This window comes from Mus caroli, chromosome 12, assembly GCF_900094665.2.
Source record: "Mus caroli chromosome 12, CAROLI_EIJ_v1.1, whole genome shotgun sequence".
Taxonomy (NCBI): domain Eukaryota; kingdom Metazoa; phylum Chordata; class Mammalia; order Rodentia; family Muridae; genus Mus; species Mus caroli.
The window spans coordinates 512,359-520,662 of record NC_034581.1 but is presented as its reverse complement, the minus strand read 5'-3'; the positions used below and the strand labels follow the sequence as shown (position 1 = coordinate 520,662).

Here is an 8,304-nt window from a genome sequence, read left to right as displayed (position 1 = left end):
GTCAGATCATCTAAGGTGAGTTAGCCAAAAATCCGTGATAAATAAAAAAAAAAAAAAAAAAAAAAAAAAAGAATCCAAACCAAAATAAAACAAACAAACAAACAAAAAACCCAGACCAAATATCCCGAATAACCTGTGACTTCAACAAAAAGCTGTCTGGAAATGGGACAGGAGAGGGCCACACACAGAGCAGTGGGGTAGACTTGGGAAGGTAGTAGCTGCGATCACCCTGGGTCCCTCTATGGCAACATGAACACATTCATCAGTGTGTGGCCCACACAGTCATTTCAAATACTGAGACTCCAAGCTCTATAGGGCAAAAATGGCTATAGGTCTCATCCATGACACCATAAGCAGTCCTGTGGCCAAATCAAACTTCTTTTTTCCTGTCACCAAAGGAAAACAGTGTCAATGTGACAATGGAGAGATGGGTTGGCAGAGTGTCCCTGTTTGGATGATCTCTCTTGCTTTTGCTTAATCTACTTTTATTTTGTGCAGGGAGAGTGTGTAAGATACATATGCACGCACATGCGTGCGTGCGTGCTTGTGTGTGCGTGTGTGTGTGCGCGTGTGTGTGTGCGTGCGTGTGTGTGCGTGTGTGTGTGTGTGTGTGTGTGTGTGTGTGTGTAAGCCAGAGGAAGATGTCTGGTAGCCTGCTCTATTATTCTCTGCCTTATTCCTTTGAGACAGGCTCTCCTTCAGTTGGTAGCCAGCAAGCCTAGTGATCTTCCTGTATGCACACGAGCCCCCAACAATGCTGGAGTTACAGGTACAGACACAACCACATGTGGATCTCTGACAAGACTGCCTGGGTCCTAACATAGGTCCTCATGGGTGCACAGCAAGAGCTATTACATGCCAAGCCACCTCCCCAACCCTGATTTTTCTTAAAGAACCCAAACATTCAGAAAGGCAAAGGAGTTAGAGAAAAACAGTTCTTTGATTTGCTGCCTCTGGGCTCTCACTATAATATAAGGCAATGAGGGAAATAGATGCTGTCCAAGGAGAACCCATGGAGAAAGTCTTCTGCGTCGGCCAGGCTACAGAGGGCCCCTCACTGCGAATGAGGAGCTGTTATTCCCGTCGCTAAGTGACTTCTACCTCACCCTGAACACAGCAAGCACGTTCACAAATGAAAAGCAAAACAAAGCAAAAACAAAAACAAAACAAAACAAAACTTTCCTTTCTGCACGTACCAGCCGTATGCAGCTGTTTTAAATGCTAATTAATTAAAATGAAATAAAAGTCATCTTCCATGTCATATTAACCACATTCTAAGTTGTTAAGAGCCACATGTGACTAGTGGCTGCCGTACAGTGAGCATAAAGACTGAAGGATGGCTAGTGTGGGAATGATGTTATCACAAACCAGAGGAAACTTGCCACTGCAAGGTTCTTTTTAGGATGGCAACACCATCAGGCTTGAATTTCAGAAAAAAAAAATCCCTCTGATTGGAAAGAAAATAACTAAATTGGGCTTGAGGTGAGGACAGACGCTCCCTGAGAAGATAAGTGGGGCCCCAGCTCTGAGACTGAATATGATTCACTAGATTAAGCAAGCTGCAATGTTTGAAGAGCTTGCTATTAAAACCAGGAACATATCCCTGGGCAAGCACAGTAGGTCTAAGCTGGATAAGAGCAACTCAGCACCTCTATAGGACCTTCCTCTGCTGGGCAAGGCTGAGTCCCAGCACAGACGCCTGCGAGCAGCAGCACAGAGGCAGCTCCTCAGGAACAGACAAGAGAAAAGGGGCTACAATAAAATTGTGGGAAAGTGTGTGTGTGTGGGGGTGGGGGCTGGAAATGTAGCAGTTTGTAGAGCACTCACATGATATATGAGAAGTCCTGGGTTCATACCCTCGCACTGAATAAACTCAGCATGGGGGTGCATAGCTATAATCTCAGCACTTGGGTGGTAGAAGCTGGGAGAACAGGTCAAATCATCCTTAGCTACACAGTTTGAGGCTAGCTCGGGCTACATGAGACTATCTCAAAAAACCAAACCAACCAATGAATAAAAAAGAAATCAGAGTTGGGTGGGGAGAGAGGGAGGGGACGAGAGAGGGAGGGAGGGAGGGAGGGAGGGAGAGAGAGAGAGAGAGAGAGAGAGAGAGAGAGAATACCTGTATTAGAGAAAGCAAAGACAAAATGCCTGGTAAGAGAGGGAGGAGTAAGGAGACTGTGTGTGTGTGTGTGTGTGTGTGTGTGTGTGTGTGTGTGTGTGTCGTCCATCGGAAGTCTGTTAGACCTTAGTATGTGCATGTCCTTTGCTGGTAGATGGAAGAATTAGGTATTAAGAATACTAGGGTGTCCCACAAGCACCTCTAACTCAGCATAAGCTTGCTGGCTTCTTGTGCAAGTTTCCCTCCTGTGTTTGACCAAAATTATCTTAATGAAGGCCAGGAAGGAACCCAGAACATTATCTTTCCTCTTGCTCAGCTGACCAATATACAGAATCTCCAGAGCCTGCCATCCACGCCCACCATCCCAGAGGCTCTCAGTTTGGATTTAACAATGAGTAGAATTCCACACCAGTTTCTTCCACACTGCGAGGCCACAACCTGTTCAGTGATGTCGGCCTCAGTCCAACCAGAGGAAGGACCTGTTACTATGTTGTCAGCTGCAACTTTTCAAATTTATGTTTAATATTTTCTGTCTGAAAATATTAAAATTGTCAGTTTGTACCAGTGTGAGGTGGAATTAGTAAAAACTCCACCTTAAATCTTAAATGGAAATGGAATCTAATCCCAACCCAGAAGAGGCTGAAAACTGGCAGACTGCCCAGGCCCAGGATGGCTCTGGGTATCTGCCAACACTGAGGGCCCTGCAGTTTCTTCTGATAATATGTTAATTTTTAATTACTATGCTTTTCTGTCTTTCAAAAGAAGACTGAAGAAAAAAACATAATTCCTGTGTCGACTTGGAGCGCTTTTCATGAAGAATGCAAACCAGCCAGTTGTTTTCCAAGACCCTCACTAATTCTTGCTTTACTTTCCTTTTTATTTTGTTTTTGTTTGTTTAAGACAGGGTTTCTCTGTGTAGCCCTGGCTGTCCTGAAACTCACTATGTAGAGTAGGCTGGCCTCAAACTCACAGAGATCTGCCTGCCCCTGCCTCCTAAGTGCTGGGATTAAAGGCGTGTTTAAGGTTTGGTTTGGTTTGGTTTTGCTTTGTTTTGTTTTTTTTGAGACTAGGTTTCCTGTAAAGACTGGCCTTGAGCTCCCAGCCCTCTGCCTTTGCCTCCTGAGTGCTGAGATTACAGGTGTGTTGTGTAGCACCACATTAAGTCTAACTCAGACCTTAAAATGCATCATTTGAAAAAAAAAAAAAAAACAACTTAAAATGCATAGTTTGGAGAGAAAAAAAAAGTATATTATTTGGTGTCACCAAAAGACACTCAGACTTGATATGGACCAATGGATTCAACCTGGATAGCCCCAACCTGGCACCTTCTACAGGAGGCAGAAAGGGCCTAGGAAAGAAAGGCCTGAGGGTCCCTATAGACAGTTACCTTATGGGAGAAAAATCTGGTAGCAGAAACAAGTCTTAGAAGGTGTGTGTGTGTGTGTGTGTGTGTGTATGTGTGCATACTATGAACATTACTATGTGTGGAATAGCAACCTTTATCACTTTTCTGTCCAAGGACCTTTCTTGACAATATGGCCTTATTGCTTTGATGTTGCAGATATCAAGGGCACTCCCTTGATGGGCAGTGACACATCTAGGCCCCAAGAAACCTTCCTTGGATGTTTCACAAATAACAGGGCAGAAAAGCATGGCCCCTGGAGGGCCGTGGCTCTGGTGTTCACAGGACTGCCTGTTCCAATGGTGTGCGTGTGTCTATCTGCCAACAGTAATAGGAAAAGTGTTGCCAGCTATGAGAGAAGGAGGTAAGTGATAGGTAGTGTCCTGTGCCATGATCAGTGTGCATCCAGCCCTCCCTCTCTCCCGCTGCCTGGGCGTTGTGGGTCTGTACCTATGACAGGGCTGAACACCTGAAATCTGCTGGGCGTTGTGGTGTAATGCCTGTGATCCTAGCACATGGAGGCAGAGGCAGGAGACGGTGAGCTTGGAGGCTAACCTGGACTACAGTGGTCAAGGCTAGCAAGTGTGAGACCTGTGTCAATAAAACAAAAGAACAAGCAACAAACCCTTGAAGCGTAAGAAGCTGTGTCTCATGTACCAACCACAATGCACAAACCAGAAGGGTTCAGACTGATGACCGTGCTGCTGCAGTCACACGGAACCTCCATACAACCGTAAGCACTGAGATAGTCACAATTAAAGCTAGAATGTTAAAGACATCTATGTGGGTATACATTAATGTAGAATGGGGCAAGAGCTGTACACCAGCTCAATCGACATTCTAAGCCTTGAGGAAAAAGTAGGCCAGGGAGGAATATATACAGTGAAGAGGAGGAGATTAAACTTCTTCTTCTTGTTTGTTTTTTTTAAGAATTCAAAGTTTTTCAAACTGTTTTAAAATTGTTTAAATCTGTTATTCTAAAGAATACAAAGAAAATAAATTGAAAGAAGCTATTTAGTTGAAGGCAAAGACAAACTTTCTTTTTAGCTGTAGAAATAGCCAGAGATTTTTTGAAAAAGTTGATTTATTGTGTTTCTTCGTTCATCTAAGTGCACGTGTGTCTTGTGGGCATTTAAGAGCAACCGTGCAGAGCTGGAGAACCTGCTCAGTGGTTACTCCTCTAGAGGACCTGGGTTCAATTCCCAGCCCCGACATGGCAGCTCACACCTGTCTGTAACTCCAGTTTTGTGGGATGCAGGCACCAGGCATACATGTGGTACACATATCTGTGCATGCAGGCAAAAAATACTTATCCACAAAGCAGAAAATAAATACATCTTTTTTTAAAAAAAAAGAGCAAGTGTGTATGCAAGCTCATATGCATGTGTGCATCCGTGTGCATGTGTGCTCTTGAGCAGAGGGCAGACAGTGCACCCAGAGTTCCCTAGCATACTCTACCTATCCCTTTGAGGCATGGGCTCTTCACTGAACCTGGAGTTTAGTTGTCTAAGCTAGCCTAGAAGCCAGCAAGCCCCACTGGTCCTTACATCTCCACACCTCAGTGTTTGAGGCTCGTAAGAGGGTGCTGGGATCCAGAGCGCTGGTCCTCGTGATTTTTGAAGTAGGCATGTTTAACCATTGAGCTCTCCAGCTGCCCGACTTGGGGATATTACAAAGAGCAAATCCATTTAAAATAAACTTTCAGGAATATAATTTCTAGTATCTCACAAAACAGCCAGAATCTTTTCCATTTAAAAAGTCATCTGTATCTTTTATTTTGGCTAATATAGCATTATTTTTGACAACTCTAGTCAAAACCATTCATCTATGCATTGTCAACTACAAAAGGTAGATAAGGCTGTAGCTCAGCTGGCATGCATGAGGCCCTGGCTTGTTCTCTAGAACCACAAAGCAGGTAGTGTAGTGAAAGCACTCAAGAAACAGATCAAGGCCAGCTGGGATACATGAAACTTTACCTCAAAAAAGGAAATTGATTAATTAAAAAAAAGAAAGAAACCAAATTTCTTAAAATGTTCTCCCATTTTTAAATATCACATTACACATTTCTTGTGTGATCTTGTCTGTGATTTATACTTCGTGCTGAGTTCTGAAACTGCTTGTTTTTAGAGAGTAGCACCGCCCCTTTCAGGACTCCTGCCTCAGTAGCTCCAAACTTCATGTTGGCAAAATATACTGGGCACCTGGGTTTCACAGATTGGAAATATGAGTCTGACAATACTCAAGAGCAGTTATCTCTGCTAAGCGTTGCAAAAGTAACCATACTACCTCTAACTTAGACGCTGTGGTTGGCGGAACTATGAAAGGCCACCATGTACAAACTCTTACCATCCATGTGACATCTCAAGATCTCCTGCTGGACAGATATGAAATCCTCTAGGATTCTACGTACCCAGGCACAATGTCAGTTCTCTTGAGCTGTGCTTCTCTAAGCTGCAGAGCCGTGTTAGTTGCCATGGATACACTGTGATATCTGCTCTAGGACTAATTTCACACAGACCAAGATGCCAGCTGACATGCTGACTTCATAATAAAGTCTTAATCTGGAATATATTCTACTGTCTGATCCAACTCTAAAAAATGGCAGTCATAATTTTAAGACTGACCCTGGTAGCTGGGTCTTGGGTATAATACAGCAAGCCTATGGTTTGTCTAAGAAAATGTCTGTGGTTAATGTAGGCCAAGAATCCCTTCTGTTCATCTTCCTGAGCAATAAAACACTGTCAGGAAGACACTCTCTGTCTGATGGCTTCATGCAGCTAACTTACCTGGGATCACTGAATGCCTAGCATCTTATCTTGGTACCCCTGACACATTCAGCTTTGAGGTACTCTGGTGATGCGGAGGAGCAAAACTAGTAAACTATGAAAAGAACTCAGACGAAGCTAACTAGGTGAAGCTAATCAGATGAAGCTCAGCAGGCGATGTTACTAAAGCTAACACACATTTCCAAGCTCACTTCTTTTTTTTTTTTTTTTAAACAAGGTTTCTCTGGGTATCCCTGGTTAGCTTTATTTATTTATTTATTTATTTTTTAAAGATTTATTTATTTATTACATGTAAAGTACACTGTAGCTGTCTTCAGACACTCCAGAAGAGGGCGCCAGATCTCGTTACGGATGGTTGTGAGCCACCATGTGGTTGCTGGGATTTGAACTCTGGACCTTCGGAAGAGCAGTCCGGTGCTCTTACCCACTGAGCCATCTCACCAGCCCCCAAGCTCACTTCTTTAATAACCTGCCCTGTCTTCTAGTTTTGAACTAAGAATATTCTCAATGGGAAGTATAAGATTGAAACGTTATGACTTTATATATATATATATAGTTGAGGATAGGGCAGGCGGCTGTGCTGTTCTAGGTCCTTGGGGACATAATTCATAGCCCATTCTCTGTCTTTCTCACTGGGTCTCTTACTCCAGTTACCTCTAAAATAATATAGGCAGTTTATTAAGTCCTCGTGTAAACCTCATAAGGTGGATGTCATCATCGGCCCCAGAGATTAAAGAACTGAAGAAACACATCTAAGGTCAGGTGAGAGCCAGATCCAAACTCATGTGCCTCGCCTACACCACTTCCTGCTTGGCTCTGCTCCCTGCTAGAAGTGCCCTCAGGAGGCAGCAGGCAGTGTCTTACCTGGTCCAGGTCCTGGGTCTCCACACAGACAGAGCTGTCTCACCACGCCAATGATTTATTCAGTCTCTATGTCCCCTTGCTAAGGGAGCTTGGCAGCCAGCTCCCCTGCTTCCTGCTAAGGTTATTCCCCAAACTGGTTTGATGACAAAAACCACCCGGAGAACTTGTTAAACACACAGCCTCCCCCTATCCTGTTCTTGGAGATTCTGACTCATTGAGTCTGATATGATCCCTGAAATGTGTATTTTTAACAAGTGCCCCAGGGGATTCTTCTCTTCTTCAGGTTTGGGAAATGCTATTCTGGGAGGTTTTAGCCAATGGGAGCAACCACTGCTGCCTTCAGGATCATATACGGAGTCAAATTATTACTAGGACGACCCCATTCCTACAGCTGCATTCACACAAACTGCTCAGCACATATGGCACAAAGTGGTTCTGGTTTTTTTCCAGGGAGAATGGATGGGATGTCATGCTGGGTGAATTGGAATGTCTGTGATTTTTTTTTTCTCCTTTTCAAGTGATGACTGTTGAAAGAATTCTTTAATGGTTGTGCCCGTGAGGGAGTTTCTGTATTGCTCTGGTCATAGAACAGCTTAAATCAAATAGAAAGTATGCCATTCAATATAGTTCTTTTAAGTCTGCCTATGAGAATTCTGAACAAGAGAAAAATTAGTTTACATTCTTTAAAGACCCTAAAGCAAATTCTCTATAAAGCCAAGACGGAGGGACTTGAGGCTTTCCACTTAAGTGCTTATGAACCGTATACAGGATGACTTAGAATATCTTATAAGAGATTAATTATCAGTCTACAGACTATGATCAGAAGCAGAAATTATCCTCAATATTAAAAAGTCAAATGCAAAATTGTTGAAACTTATGATTATTAAATTGTGCTTAATGTTAGTAAAGATCCCAAATATGCCTAATCTACTCTGACACTGCTGCTTGTCATGACAGCACTTCCACTGTGCCACTAGTCAGAGCTGAATGTCAACAGCTGTATTAGAGTCAGAGGGGGCCCAGGAATAAAAACAGAAAATGATATTAAGAGACCATCAGCAGGATTGAGTGCGTTGGCCTTCCTGACCAGCGGAGTTCTCAGCCCAAGCCTGCTTTCCAAGAGCACAATT

General features: G+C 43.4%; 1 protein-coding gene across 11 annotated transcripts in view; it reads right to left on the bottom strand.

Moving 5' to 3' along the window:
* The window catches only part of Dtnb (dystrobrevin beta), a 193,562-nt gene that overhangs the window by 55,731 nt on the left and 129,527 nt on the right, over positions 1 to 8,304 (bottom strand). The window lies entirely within an intron of this gene.